Source organism: Cryptomeria japonica, chromosome 9 (genome assembly GCF_030272615.1).
Source record: "Cryptomeria japonica chromosome 9, Sugi_1.0, whole genome shotgun sequence".
NCBI classification, from domain to species: Eukaryota; Viridiplantae; Streptophyta; class Pinopsida; order Cupressales; family Cupressaceae; genus Cryptomeria; species Cryptomeria japonica.
This window is the reverse complement of record NC_081413.1, coordinates 358,113,824-358,129,060: the sequence shown is the minus strand read 5'-3', so window position 1 is coordinate 358,129,060 and position 15,237 is coordinate 358,113,824.

The following is a 15,237-nucleotide window of genomic DNA, read 5'->3' as shown; positions in this document are numbered from 1 at the left end:
TTGCAATGACAAGTTAAAAAGAACCAGTGCTTTTCGTGATTGGTACACTTGTGCAAAAAGTTGGTCGAGTGGTCCTACTTCTAACACACACTATCCTCTCCCTTGGCTTTCGTGGTCCTAGGTGCAAGAGAAAAGTGTTAGTAACACTCAAATTTTTATCTTTTTAAGAGAGGCCTACCAAGAGACACATCACTCTTGGGAACGGCCTCGTGCGGTAAATCCTTCGAGCCGCTATAGAAATCAGGTGAGAGAGAAAGCTATAGCCTTGGGTATAGGTGTTCCTACAGTGTAACTTGCCGAAAGGACAAATGGGCCCCACCATAATTTACAAGGCTCTTAAGTGAGTCACTGCAGAATGAACTTATGTCCAAAGACATTGAAAATGACTAAACACCTTTAAGTAGTAGGCCACCCGTTCTATTGATTGAGGATATTTGTGATATAATTTAGTGCAAGAGCATAGATGGTTTTGCTCCCAAGATACTCACCATACATATTTCCTTGAGTAGAAACATAGCTTTTTGAAAAGTCACTTATGGCTTGATGAAAGTGGTGACTCCCCCATCATAGGGATCATCTATTTATTATGCTCGTGCAAGACGTAGTATATCACATCCTTACCTGCCACTGCGGGATTCATAAGGTATGTAGTACCAAAGTCGAAGATTTATCGAGATGTGTGCTGAATTTATCGCAACTCACCATTTGAACTTAGGGATACAAAGTGTTTGAAGTGTTTCCATTTTAGTCAAAGACCAAAGTGCAAATTGAGCCGACTTCAGGCTTTGGAAAGAAAAACACCTAAAATACACTTAAAGAAAAGGGTCATAAAAAGTCCAAGGATTGGGTTGATCTAGACCCATACTCATTTGTGCCTTTTAGGCAACATTCTTGTGTTTGCGTGCTTGCTTTGTTTTCTTGTCAAAGAAACATCATAAAATCCAAAAAATCAAAACAATTATTCATCTAACCAAACATTTTTCAAAACAACCAAAAGATCAAAAACAAAGAAAAGTATCAAACTTTATGACCATTCTTCACATCTTGAGAAAGAAGAATCTTCATCAAAACATCAACTTGAAAAGAAGATCATTGAGCTCAAAGGCTTTGATCAAAAGGAGGAAATTATTCTATCTAAATAGACAAAACTTTGTCTCTCATAGAGTTTTTCTACGTCACATGCATCTCTACCTTCAAGGCAAATCAAACGAATTTGATTCAGAGTCATTAAACCGCAGAGCTTTTATGCAATATAGAGCTTTGAGTTATCACAAAAACCAAGGAGGAAAGATCAATCCCAACTTCTTCCCAAACATTTGTATCACATACAACGTAGCTCGAGAAATGCCACCAACGCCCGAAAGGGAAGAGGTAGAATTTGTTCCATTTGTGACACAAAGCTTTTATTGAAGTTAAAACATCTCATCCATTCCCACATTCACTTCATCATCAATCCGTTTCAACTCTCAAAATAAGAGGTTCTTGTCCTAAGTTCTCTTTTGGATATTGCTTGAATCAAACAACAAAACATCACTTTTAGGTTGTTTCTACATCTAGGATAAGCTCATCCTAGGAGACATATCTATGCAGGTTAAAACTAGTTTATGAGTGAATCCTCTCATTACTAGGCAGTTAAGTCTGTAACACATCTCAGATTTCTCTAAACCTTATCAAACACAACAAGCAATTCAAAGAAGAAAACTTTGGTAATATCTACCTTTAAGTGCTAGAGATCCACATGCAAAAAAACACACCAACCATCAATCTTTCATTTCATCAAAAACTCATTATCATTTTCACCCAACTTCAACAAAAAACTCATAAACAAAATGGATCATACCCGATCATAATCAAGGCAACGAGAAATAGAAATTGAAGAAGAGGAGGAAAATATCAATGAATTTCAAGAAGCACTTGGAGGAAATGCTAATGACGAAAACCCAAGTACTCCTACTCCTGCAACAATAGAAAGGGCTCAGCACAACCCTCTCTTTAACAGACTTTTTGATGAAATACTCAGGAGCAATGCGGATGCTCACTTTTTAAAGCTTGCTCAAGAAGGAGCCAAACTCCCCTCTGACTTTGATCTTGCACAACTAAGACAAGCATTAGAACGACAAAGTCACCATGAAGAAGAAAGAGGTAGAGATCCCATCAGATATAACATTCCTCGAGGCAACCCACCTCCTCCTCCTCCGAATGACATAGAGATGTTGCGGCAACAAGTGGAAAATCTCACCCAACAACTTCGTAGTGGCGTAAAGACTAATCAATTTTCACTCAATGAAATTTGTCCCTATCCCTTTGATAGGAATCTTTATATGCCACCTTTTCCATGAGGGTTCGAAACACCCAAGTTCGAAAAGTATAGAGGAAAAGGAGATCCTCACGATCATGTTAGAGAATTACATTCAGCTTGCCTCAAAGTGGCATATGAAGATACATACCTAATGCGCCTTTTTCCCCAAAGCTTGGGAGGAACAACCACATCATGGTTTTCCCGACTACCAGGTGGCATTAGGACCTTTGAAGAGCTAGTTCATAAGTTCTTGGCACATTACTCTCATAACATTGAACGTGATATCACCATGGCTGATCTATGTAACACTAAACAAAAACCAGGTGAACTATTCTTAGTATTCCTGCAATGATGGCGTCAAATGTCTAGCAGACGTTCTCTTCAGTTACCTGAACAAGAACTAGTGGACATATTTATTTCCAACTTAAACAAAGAAATGGAATTTCACCTGGATGTCAAAGACATAGACTCTTTCAATGACATGATCACAAAAGGTTTAAAATATGAGCGGGCTCTCATTAAGAAAGGACTTATCAAAATCTATAATGAGCCAAAGGATGGTCCTCGCCCACACTTAAATAGTGACAAACCAAGTTTCTGGAACAAAAACAAAAATGTTGTCAACGACGGGGTCATGGATGCAAGAACTATTAAGAGTGCACAACCTATAGTTTGATTTACAGGACAGAATCCCCCACCTCAGACTAACACAGTTGCTCCTCCAAATCAAGGCTGCATTACATCTCATGATGAACCCAGACCTCGTCAACAAAAACAAAAGCAAACATACACTCCCTTAGGGTAACCCATTGAAATAGTATTACGACAACTGGCTTCTCAAAATCCGGTAACTCTACCCAAAACATCAAACTATGAACCTCAAGTCAAACCTGCATGGTGGAGGGATATTGAACATTGTGATTTCCATCAAGGGAGAGGACACAAGACAAGCAATTGTCACAGATTAAAAGATCTTATTCAGGATCTTATTGACCGAGGTGAAATCAAAATCGAAGGACATGACCCAAAGAAAACAAACAATGATCATCTTATGTTCAAAAATCCACTTCCATCACCAGATCAAAGGGGTCCTTCTACTTCTAGGAGAGGCATTGATACCACTGATTATATGCAAGTTGCGTATAATTATACTGTAAATCACCTATACGATGCCAGTGAGCAAATTGCAACTATAACCATAAAAAATCCCAGCTCCACTTGCAATGTTGTTACACATCGCAACAAGATTACTATAAAGGCAGCTCCATAAGGCACTCCATCTATCCCAAAGCAGTACAATCTTGTGGAGCAGTTAGACAAAATACCCACATTGATATCTATCTTAGAGCTATTGCACCTATCTCCATCCCATAAAATAATCTTGGATCAAGCTCTCCAAGTGGTGTCAGTCCCTACAAACCTAAATACAGATCAATTCCAAGCCATGGTTGGGAGTCTAAAGTCATCACCTTGTCTCACTTTTTTTGAAAGTGACAACTCTTCCTTCCAACAACCTCATAACACTTCGCTACACATTAAAGGATTTATCAACCAGCATAGGATCAAGTGAGTCTTGATCGATAATGGAGCAGGCCTGAATATTTGTACACTATAGTTGGTTACAACTTTGGGATATGCAATAGAATCAGTGGATCCCCGTAAGAAGATCACAATCAAAGCCTATGACGATGTAGAGTGTTCATCCAAAGGAGCTATGGTACTACCTATCCGAGTGGGCCCTGTGGTGAAGCACATCATCTGTCAAGTTCTGGACCTTCCGCTACCATATAATCTATTGTTAGGAAGACCTTGGATACATGCCATGCAAGCTGTTCCATCAACCTACCATCAATGTATCAAGTTCCCACATAACGGTGTAGAGATCATGATCCTGGGTGATGCAAATCCCTTTGCATATTGTCATAATATCAGTCATCAACCAGAGATTACCATTCCTAACAATAGAGAAGCCATCTCCTCTACATCATACATAAGTCCAACCTCTCTTGCCAGTTCAAACACCACTATACCCAAGCAAGAAAAGCTTAAGATGAAAATAGCAGAGGAAGGTCCTGGGGAATACAATTTGAGTCAACTCTTTTGTGTGGGACAAATGCCCACTTCTCCTAGAACACATGGAAAACCTCAGCAGTTACTTCAAACACCACTGATCACGCCAACATGTACTTTGACACCTTTCAGCCTTGGGAAGAGTCAAGAAGAAGAAACCAGAGATAAGGACTTAGCGGAATGAATCTATAAAGATCCCATTACCACCAATATACCGCAAGCTACACTTCCCACGGATCAATATGGCAAAGGCCTCCTCATTATGCAAAAAATGGGTTACGATGGTTAGAGTGCTTTGGGACCTTGCAAACAAGGAAGACATGAACCACTGTTGCCGGAATTAAAGCCCAAGCATAATATAGGCCTAGGCTTTCAAAAGGAGATCTTTCCTAAGCTCAGATTCAAAGGAAAACCCAACAAACCACTATATCAGCCTATTGCAAAGAGGACACCTTTTATCATCAAAGAAACATCAAACACCATCACAACTGCCCCACCAAGGCTCAAAATCCCAGCACAACCGCCTATAATACCAATCATCCCACTCATCAAACTAGTGATCCCATCAGCAACAACAATAACATCAGTAGCACCATTAGCAGCAACAACTACATCAAAACCTGCAGCAGCATCTACAACACCAACAATTCCAGGAGAAGCAATAGAGTCAACACTACCATATCAGATTCATTGATCCCCATCATCCTTCCTGCAACACCAATCATTTCAGCTACAAAGATACATCAACCGATCACACCTACAGTGTTTAACATAAAGGACATCCCAGTATGGTATAGTAATTGGATGTTGTAAAGTGATTCAGAGACTGACTCACATGAATGGGAATTTGATTCCATCCAGCTTAATACTTCAGATGAGGAAGACACATCACTACCTCCACCTCGCAAAGACATCCCTGTTTATGGAGAAGCATAGATAAAGACCTCTTGGGTTCCTGAGCTAGAAACTTCTTCCACAGACCCTATGTCACATCCTACGCCTGATTCTGACAGGGAGAGTACCATCAATGACCTTCACCACAACGTCTTAACCCTCACTGACACATCTAACAAACTTAACCTAATCGATGAGGTAATTCCCATTATCCATCCCGAACTCATCAAATGGAACCAACCTAATCCCCCATGTCTTGACCATTTCCAAAATGATGAGGCACTCATTAACTTTTTGGAACTATGGGATAACATACCAAGCAGGGATCACAAAGCTGGATTCGCCATTGAACTTAATAGCGCAACATACTTCGGGGTGGATGCCAAACCTTTCAGTTGCAAAAATATAACAACAAAACATGGATCTTCTAGTGAAAACCACACCGTGGCACTATTTGATTCAACAAAAGTAAAAAGAAAGAGTGTATCCAACGGTGAAAACCTCTCTAAGGCACTTGAGGATGAAAGGTTTGACATCCTTCCCTGTAGCACACAACGGGAATGATCAATGTTTCTCATCGAGGAAACACAAGAATACAACGTGGGGACTCCTGAAACTCCTCACCACATACATCTGGCATCTCTTCTAACTCCAGAGGAATAGCCTAAGTTTGTAGAGTTCTTCCAGAAGCGTCAGATCAACTTTGCATGGTCATATACAGACATGCCTGGGCTTGATCCTGATTTAGTCATGCATCACCTCACCATAGTAGAAGGAGCCAAGCCTATCAAGCAGAAGCTTCCAAGATGTAGCCTCAAATTGCAGTACTAGTCAAAGCAGAACTTAAGAAACTCCTAGATGTTGGTTTCATTAGACCCATTGATTATGCAGATTAGATATCCAATACTATGCCGGTCAGCAAACCAAATGGGGGCATCCGTATTTGTACTGACTTTAGAGATCTGAATAAGGCATGTCCTAAGGATGACTTCCCCCTACCAAACATTGACATCATAGTGGACCTAACAACAGGACATGCCATGCTTTCACTCATGGATGGCTTTTTAGGATACAATCAGATAAAGATAGCACCAAAGGATCAACATAAGATAGCCTTCACATGTCCATGGGGCACATACTATTGTATGTAATGCCTTTTGGTCTAAAGAATGCAAGAGCGATCTATCAACGAGCAATGACCACCATCTTCCATGACATGATGCATACTATGATGGAAGATTATGTTGATGACTTACTAGAAAAATCACTCACCAGAGAAGGTCATCTCGACATATTAGATAAAATCTTTGATAGACTGGAACAATATCATGTTTGACTCAACCCAAAGAAATGTGTCTTTGGAGTAACCTTAGGGAAACTTCTAGGGTACATTGTCTCAAGCAAAGGCATTGAGGTCAATCCAGCAAAGGTCAAAGCAATCATGGACATGCCACCACCAAAGAACATCAGTTAGTTAAGAACATTACAAGGATGACTACAATCCATCCAAAGATTCATTGCACAACTGGCAGATAAGTGTCACCCCTTTACACATCTGCTACATAAAAACATCCACTTTCAATGGGATGCTAGATGCCAGCAAGCATTCCAGATGCTTAAAGACTATCTCATAAATACACCATTGCTGATCCCACCAGATCCAAGTAGACCTCTATTACTCTATATCTCAGCAACAAGTACAACATTGGGTGTACTACTAGCACAACATAATGCAGAAGGAAAAGAGTGTGCTGTTTACTACATCTCTCACACACTAGTTGGCTATGAACTCAATTGGACACCTATTGAGCGAGCTTGCCTAACAGTAATCTTGGCAACAACTAAACTGAGGCACTATCTGTTAACACACAAGGTACAACTCATTGCAAAGATTGATCCACTCAAATACTTACTCAGTAAAGCAACATTGACAGGCCGCTTGGCCAAATGGGTGATGATTCTAAGCAAATTTGACATCGAGTATGTGGATCGTAAAGATATCAAAGGACAAGTTATTGCAGATCAGTTGGGCGATGCACCACTCATAGGTGATCATCCTCTCATTTCCAATTTTCCAGATGAAGAGATATTCATGATCACAACAGCACAACCATGGAAACTGTACTTTGATGGTTCATACACTAGGCATGGCTTGGGGGTAGGCATTCTATTTATCACACCTCAAGGTGACAACATCCCGAAGTCTTACAGGCTCACATGTCCATGCACCAACAACATAGCAGAGTATGAGGCCTTGATCACAGTACTCAGGCTAGACATACAATGGAAATTACAAGAACTACAAGTACATGGCGACTCCCAACTGGTCATTTGACAAGCAACAGATGAATATCAGACCAAGGATGATAAACTCATGCCATACAAGCAAATGGTGGACAAATTAAAGGCATCATTTACTACTATCACCTTTGAGCAGATACCAAGAGATTAGAATTGAGCTCTTGATGCTATGGCTACCATTGCATCTCTCTTAGATCTTCCATAGAATTCAACAAGCTACGAGTTCTTGGTAGAACAACTTTGGATCCTCGCTTATGATATCCCCAAATCTGAGATGATATGTCACCTAATCAATTCTGAAACCCTATGGTACGGTGAGTTCTACACCTATCTTCATGATCACACCTTTCCTCCTAACCAATCAAATAACCAATGTAAAACCTTCATTCGCCAAACTACTCGATATACCATTATTGCTGAAACCCTATATCGATGCAGTCTTGATGGTACTCTCCTTCGATGTTTGGAACAAGATGAGACAACAAAGGTCTTGGAAGAGGTACATGAAGGAATTTGTGGAACTCATGCAAGCGGTCCATCACTAGCCAAGAAACTCCTGCACACTGGATACTATTGGCCATCCATGGAAAAAGACTCCTACTACTTTGTCAGAGTGCAAGGAATGCCAAGCTCATGGAGACCTGATACATGCACCAACACAAGAATTGCAACCAATCACAACACCATGGCCTTTTTGTCAATGGGGCCTTGACCTTGTGGGTAAAATCCATCCATCTTCATCCAACGACCATAAATTCATTATTACCACCACCAAATATTTCACAAAGTGGATCGAAGCTGTTCCACTTACCCAAGTTACCGGCAAGAAGATCGCCTCATTCATCCTCAATTACATCATCTGTCGGTATGGTGTACCCATGTCCATCATCACAGATAACGGGCTTCCTTTCAAAAATTAGGATGTCCGTGAACTCTGTGAGAAGTTTCACATCCAGCACCGCTTTTCCACCCCCTATTACCCACAAGGCAATGGTTAGGCCAAAGCGTCAAACAAGAACATATTAAGAATCCTAAAGAAGATAGTCAATGATGCCGGTCATGATTGGCATGTTCAATTGAATCCAACACTATGGGCATATCAAACTAGCATTCGAACCCCTACAGGTGCAACTCCCTACTCATTGGTCTATGGTGCAGAAGCTATTTTACCTATTGAGGTCGAGATACCATCACTACGAGTTTCCTTGCACAATCTCATCGATGATGAAGCATACAAAGTATCCCGTCTCCAAGACTTAGAGCTACTTGATGAAAAATGACAAGCTGCATACAATCACCTCAAGGCCTATCAATAGCGCATGAGCAAAAGCTATAATCATCGAGTTAGACCTCATACATTCAAGGTAGGTGATCTTGTTCTTCGAGAAAATCCTCGTAACCAACCCAACCAAGAACATCAAGGAAAGTTTGAATCAAATTGGCTGGGTCCATATGTTGTCACTGCTGTATTTGGGTCTGGGGCATATCAGTTGGCTACTTCAGAAGGAGAACCACTAGCAGATCCGATCAACAACATGCACCTCAAATGGTTTTATACATAAGCTGCACAGAGCATCAGGCTCCCATATATACTGGCAAAAATACCAAAAACATCCAGATAAATGACCTGAGAAAATACAAAAACATCAAAATAGTAAATAAAAATCATACATCCAAATGGTGAACAACCACTCCGGTGGCACCTTGGGTAAGTATGATGGTGAAAACCTGGCAAACAGGTGCCACTCATAATGGCTATGGCTCCATTGTCTTTCAGACTTGTTGCAATCACATCCACTACATACACACATCCATCCACCCACACTAGGGCTTGTTATTGATCTGCAATAAAAAATAGTACTTCATGCGTTTTGCATCCCACTTTTTCATAGTCATGTCTAAATTGGGGGCAATGCCCTTAACCTATTGATGGAAGTGGATTCTACATTTTTTTGTGATTCATTAAGTTCTTAATTCAAAACTATCTCGCAAAATCCAAAAACACTCAAAACTATCTCTCCAAAATACCAAAAACATTTGAAAACAATCACAAAAACTAAAAACATGATAAAACATCGAAAATCAATCAAAAACATGGCAACACCCTGTACATACATTCTTCAAAGAAGATACCAAACAACATTGTGACATACACCAAACAAATGACCACTTATCAATCGACCAAACAATCAAAGTCAATAATCAAACTATCTTTAGCAAGGATGCATCCTTCCTTACCAAAACAAAGACAAGATGACATTTTCTTTGACAAGAAAATTTTGTTTAAGCCATCAAATACTTGGTTGATTTGTGGGTTATTTATATCAGGATCTTACAACATTGTTTGTGTATCTTCGGCGCTTTATTCTGATGAAGTTTTGGGGCATGTCCTAATGGTGTCTATGTGGGAAGTTCACTAAGCTACATGATCTTATGCAAAATGCAGTCATAGATCATTATGGCTTGCTGACTACAGCGTATACCTTGACCATATGAGCATAAACCATTACCAAGGATCCATATTCTTTATTCTTTATGTATATACTATTTGCTTGCAAGAACAATTCTCCTTCTTTGGTTCCTCCTCATCCAATTTGGATAAAGGTTTTTGTCTCTTATTAAGGTGTGAACTTGTCTCAAGATATGATCAGCCCAAGATCAAGGAGGACGATCCAAGTCATGCATGAACGGAGATGATCCTTGTCTATTCCACAAGCAATACTCTGGTCAACTTGACCCATTATATCAAGTTGTTTGTATTAACTTGCTATATCAAATCCATGAAAGAAATACTCTGGTCATCTTGAATCATTATGTCAAGATGCTTGTATTTTCTTACAACATTTTAAAGCTCAATGATGAAAATAGAGCACTATGGATCATCATTTCATCTCATCTGTTTATATGTTGCATTCTGTTGCATTCCATTGCATATCACCCATCCATTCACTCATTCATATGTATGATTTATATGCAAATGTGAACAAAGTTAAAATGAGCAGCTATGTGCAAATTAAGTTGGTCTTGGATACAATCACAACCGAGTACTCTGATACATCATCAATGCAAAAGTCTAAAACACCTCGCATTCATCATGATCATATCATCATCATCATCATCATTACCTTTAGTTGCATTTGCATCAAAAACATTTCATATCATTTTAGCTGGTTAAAATGCATATAGTTAATTATCATTTATTAAATATGAGTCTTCTTATATCATTTTATCATTGCATAATGTCTAAGATTCATTCATATAAACCAATTATCCTTGATTGTATTAGCCATTTACTATGCATTCATTTAGTGTTAGTTGTCCATTATCATATTATCATCCTTTATTATCCTTTTATTGTTTCATACATTCATTTATCTATTCATTAGTTAAAAAGTGCATTCATTCATCCATTATTAAGTGTCTTATTATGCTCATTGTAAGATTCATTTACATTGCATTCATTATCCTTTTTTAATTGCATTAAGGTGCAGTTATTAAACCATAAGTTGCATTATCATCACATTATCATTTTACTTAATCATATTTAGGACATTTAGAATCATAAAACCATTTGTCTCAAACATTGGTTCATACCATTTTATATTTACATTATATGTATGCATTCATTTAGACATCATCATATAAACATTTGTACTTTACATTTGTTTATCCATATTATATTCATCCAAAACACCATCTAGATGCATCTACATACATAGAAACATTCAAAACTTTGCATTAACATCCTTACATATCATTATCTCATCATTATATCAACATGAAGCACAAGATCCTATCCATATCATCATAAGCATACATCATCATCATGATATTACATACATAAAGCAATACATCAAACAAAACATGCACACATGTATAAACCTGCATTCATATGACAGTATCCAACATCATAAATCATCATAAAACATGCATATAGGAATCATATCATAAATGCATAAATATACACGTATCCATCTAAACATAAACTCATAAAATCACCATCCCGCATAACATCCATACATATCAAAATGCATATCATCAAAATCTGGGATCTCCTCATATATATCATCTCATGTATGAGAGTACAATGAAGTCTACAAAATCGGCTACCAAGAGCCATCCAAGATACAGTCCAAAAATAACAAATGATAAAATACATGTATGCAAAATGCTCTCTCAGATGCCACTCTGACCAGATGCTGCACCACCATCACCACCTGCTCCACCACTAGTCCCCACACCATCTGATCTATCTCTCCATGGAGGCCCCATCAAACCCCCACTAGCTCTTGCACCACCTAACACCTCTCTCCATCATGGACCCACCACACCCCCACTGCTCTGCATCCTCTGAGATCGCTCTGATCTAACCTATCGCATCTGTGAATAGATCAGTGCTTGCTGACTAGCTGGCACCACATGCTCATATAGACCCCGCCAATAATCAACCTCTCCACCTGCTCTCCGTACCTCCCTCGCCAATGCCTCCACAGACGACCCCTGTCCCTGTACTCCCTCTAAAACCCTCACTCTCTCTTGCAATTGGACCACCCTGTCAATGGCCTGATCTCTCTCCCACAACACTACAGTCAGCTCTGATTCTCGTGCAAATAGCTGCACATCTCTCGCTGCAACCTCTGCCTCTAGATCCTCCACCCGTGTCTCGGCTGCTGACAATCGAGTATGCAAAAGTGCTAGCATATGCTCCCGAGGATCACCACCCCCTATCGCTCCCTCCCTTGTTTCCATAGGTGCCTCTCTAGTGGCTCCCTCCCCTTTGTCCATCGGTATCTCTCTCTCCATACCTCGGCCACCTAATCTGACTCTGCCTGACACTAACGGTCCTTGTGATATCTGCAGTGGCAATCCGCCTCTCCCTCTCTGCTGGACCCGACCACCTAAGCCACCTCCTCCACCTCCTCCACCATCTCCTCCTCCACCACCTCCACCCTCTCCTCCTCCTCCATCACCACCATCCCCCCTCCCTCATCTGCCTATCATCAGTCCTCGACCTCCTCCCCTCCTCCGTCTCCATCCCCTCTCCTCCTCAAAATCAGGAATAGGCTCTGCTGGATCTGATATCTATAGAATCAGATGAGCTGCCATATACTGTGTATACTCATCTGACACCCTAGCATCCACCACCCTCGGCCATATATCCCATGGCCTTTCCTAAAGCATTCAGAACTCTACCAATGCCTGATCATATGGAAGTACTGACCCCCATGCATATCTCTCTCGGACCACTCTGGCATACTCTCCTGATCCCCTAGGTAATCCCTGCTGTCGTCCAAACTGCCTCATAACTCTGCTCAACACCTGTCTCTCTACATCATAGGATGTCCTCCCAATGAGGAATCGGGTCATAAATACATACGGCAAGGCCTCCACATCATCCTCCCAAGGCTCACACTCCAGATAGGGTCTCCAGATCACTGCATCAAGATCATCTAGTGCCCGTCGCCACCACTCTAACTTCCCCAGGTGGGGCTGACTCATCATGCCGCTGTACATGAACATATAGGGTTGATCAACTACCCAAAATCTCAGACTCACTGGTCGCATCACCGGTAAGTGCTCCCTTGCCCAAATGTGCAGCAGCGTCACTCCCACTACCAAGGAGCCTCTCCCATGGTACACTACCTCATGAAGCTCCTGATACATGTGCGCTAACACACACGGTCCCTAGGAAAATCAGGTATCCTCTGTCATCATCTGCTCTATCACCTATCCCCACCCAACAGCCAGACCATGTGATCGCCTATCAGGATAGAGTAGCCCTCCCACGATCCCAGAAAAAACTACTGGCAATGGCTCGTACAACGCCATGATGTCCTCCTAGGCTATGGAGCCATCATCAATGTACACGTCCTCATCAAAGAATTGCCACATCGCTAGAGTCCCCCATGATCTGTCATATGTGACTAGCTCACCCTGAATTGGAATATGAAGGATGCACCACACATCCTCCAATGTCACCATCATCTCCCCCTGTGCTAAGTGAAACGTGCATGTCTTACTGTGCCAGCGCTCTGCCAAGGCTGTAATCAACCCATGATTCATCCGAATCACGGGCATATGCATCACATCATACAGCCTAGTCACTGTAATACAATCAATCTTGACCTCTATCAGCTAATCCCGTAACCCCTGTGTCGCTGGATGTCTCTCGCACAACCGTAACACGCGTGGATCCTCCTGCACATAGGCATCAATCAATCATCATCAGTTGTTTTGTTTTCAAACTTTCTTAAGTTTAAACCTAGACTATCAACAGATACTTTGATCAAGTATCTTCGGGTCTCAACAGGTAAGCAATCATGACACACCTAGACTTCAACAGACATTTATCCTATTGACCTAAGTCTCATCAGGGCTTCTATGGTTCAAAACAAATCTCACTTCACATCCCTATTCATCCATCATTGGCATTGGGAGTTTTTTGTTCACACAAACTGGGGCATCTATTTTCCTAAACAATAGCGCTACGTTCTACACAATAGCGCTAAACCCCTTACAATAACGCTAAACCCCTAACAAAAGTGCTTAATCAACCCTAAAAAAGTGCTAAAATTGCAAAAGCGCTACACAACCTATGCAATAGCACTGCTTAAAGACAAAAGTGCTTAATTGACCCCTCAATAGCGCTAAACAAACAATAGCGCTTAAACATGCATACAATAGCGCTAATATTTTCAAAAGTGCTCAAACAATAGCCCAATAGCGCCATTGCGGCACAAAAGCACTAGTTAATTGGACAAAAGCACCAAAACATAGTTTCAGTGCTATTGTCCTGACTCAACTTGGACTCAATGAAAAACATGACAAAAATGTGTAAAATTCAAAATTTCAAATTTGCATACCGTTGGTCTATAGTCGTCTGGCCACTGGAATCGACGAACTCACTTGAAACGGTGCTCTACAATGGGTACCGACATCCTGACTGCTACTCGCTCCTCCAAAAAGTCACTATCAGAGCTCTGAATTCACACTGGTTGCGGTAACAAATGATCCTATTTTCACCCCTTTCTCCCCATATAAGCCCTTTGCCGTCACTGTAACTTTCCCTCGCTCACCGCCGTGGTCCCCGTGAACCTCCCGAGCCTCTCATTTCTCCATTTTATCTCTGATTTTTTCTATTTTTCAGCCGTATTGCCAACTTCTTCTCTTCTATCACCCTGCCAATTTTTATTCTTTTTCGCGAGATCGCCCGATTTTTCAAAAATTTTCGGCCCATCTCTCGAGGGGGCATACCACCCATTAAATTTACATTTTATGGGGCATTTCTTCACACCTATTTCTCTTTCTTTGAAATGACGCGATAAAACACACCATCTCAAAGAGGGGCAAATGTAGTCACACAAATCTGTCCAGTTTAATTAAATGAATATTTTCTATTTATTTGATTAAAATTTCACTAGCCATCAGTTAATTAAATTAACATTTAATTAATTCATCTTCAAACATTCTCCTATTAATTAAATAAATTATTCTATTTATTCTAATTAGTTCATTATACCAAATTCACAATCAATGAAATGAATAAAATCCTATTTATTTAATTTAACTCCCTTTTCCTCTTTTAAATAAATTAAATTAAACATTTATTTAAATCATTTATCCCCCCCACTTGCATTTTCCTACAAATGCGACTTGCACACATTTATTGAAAT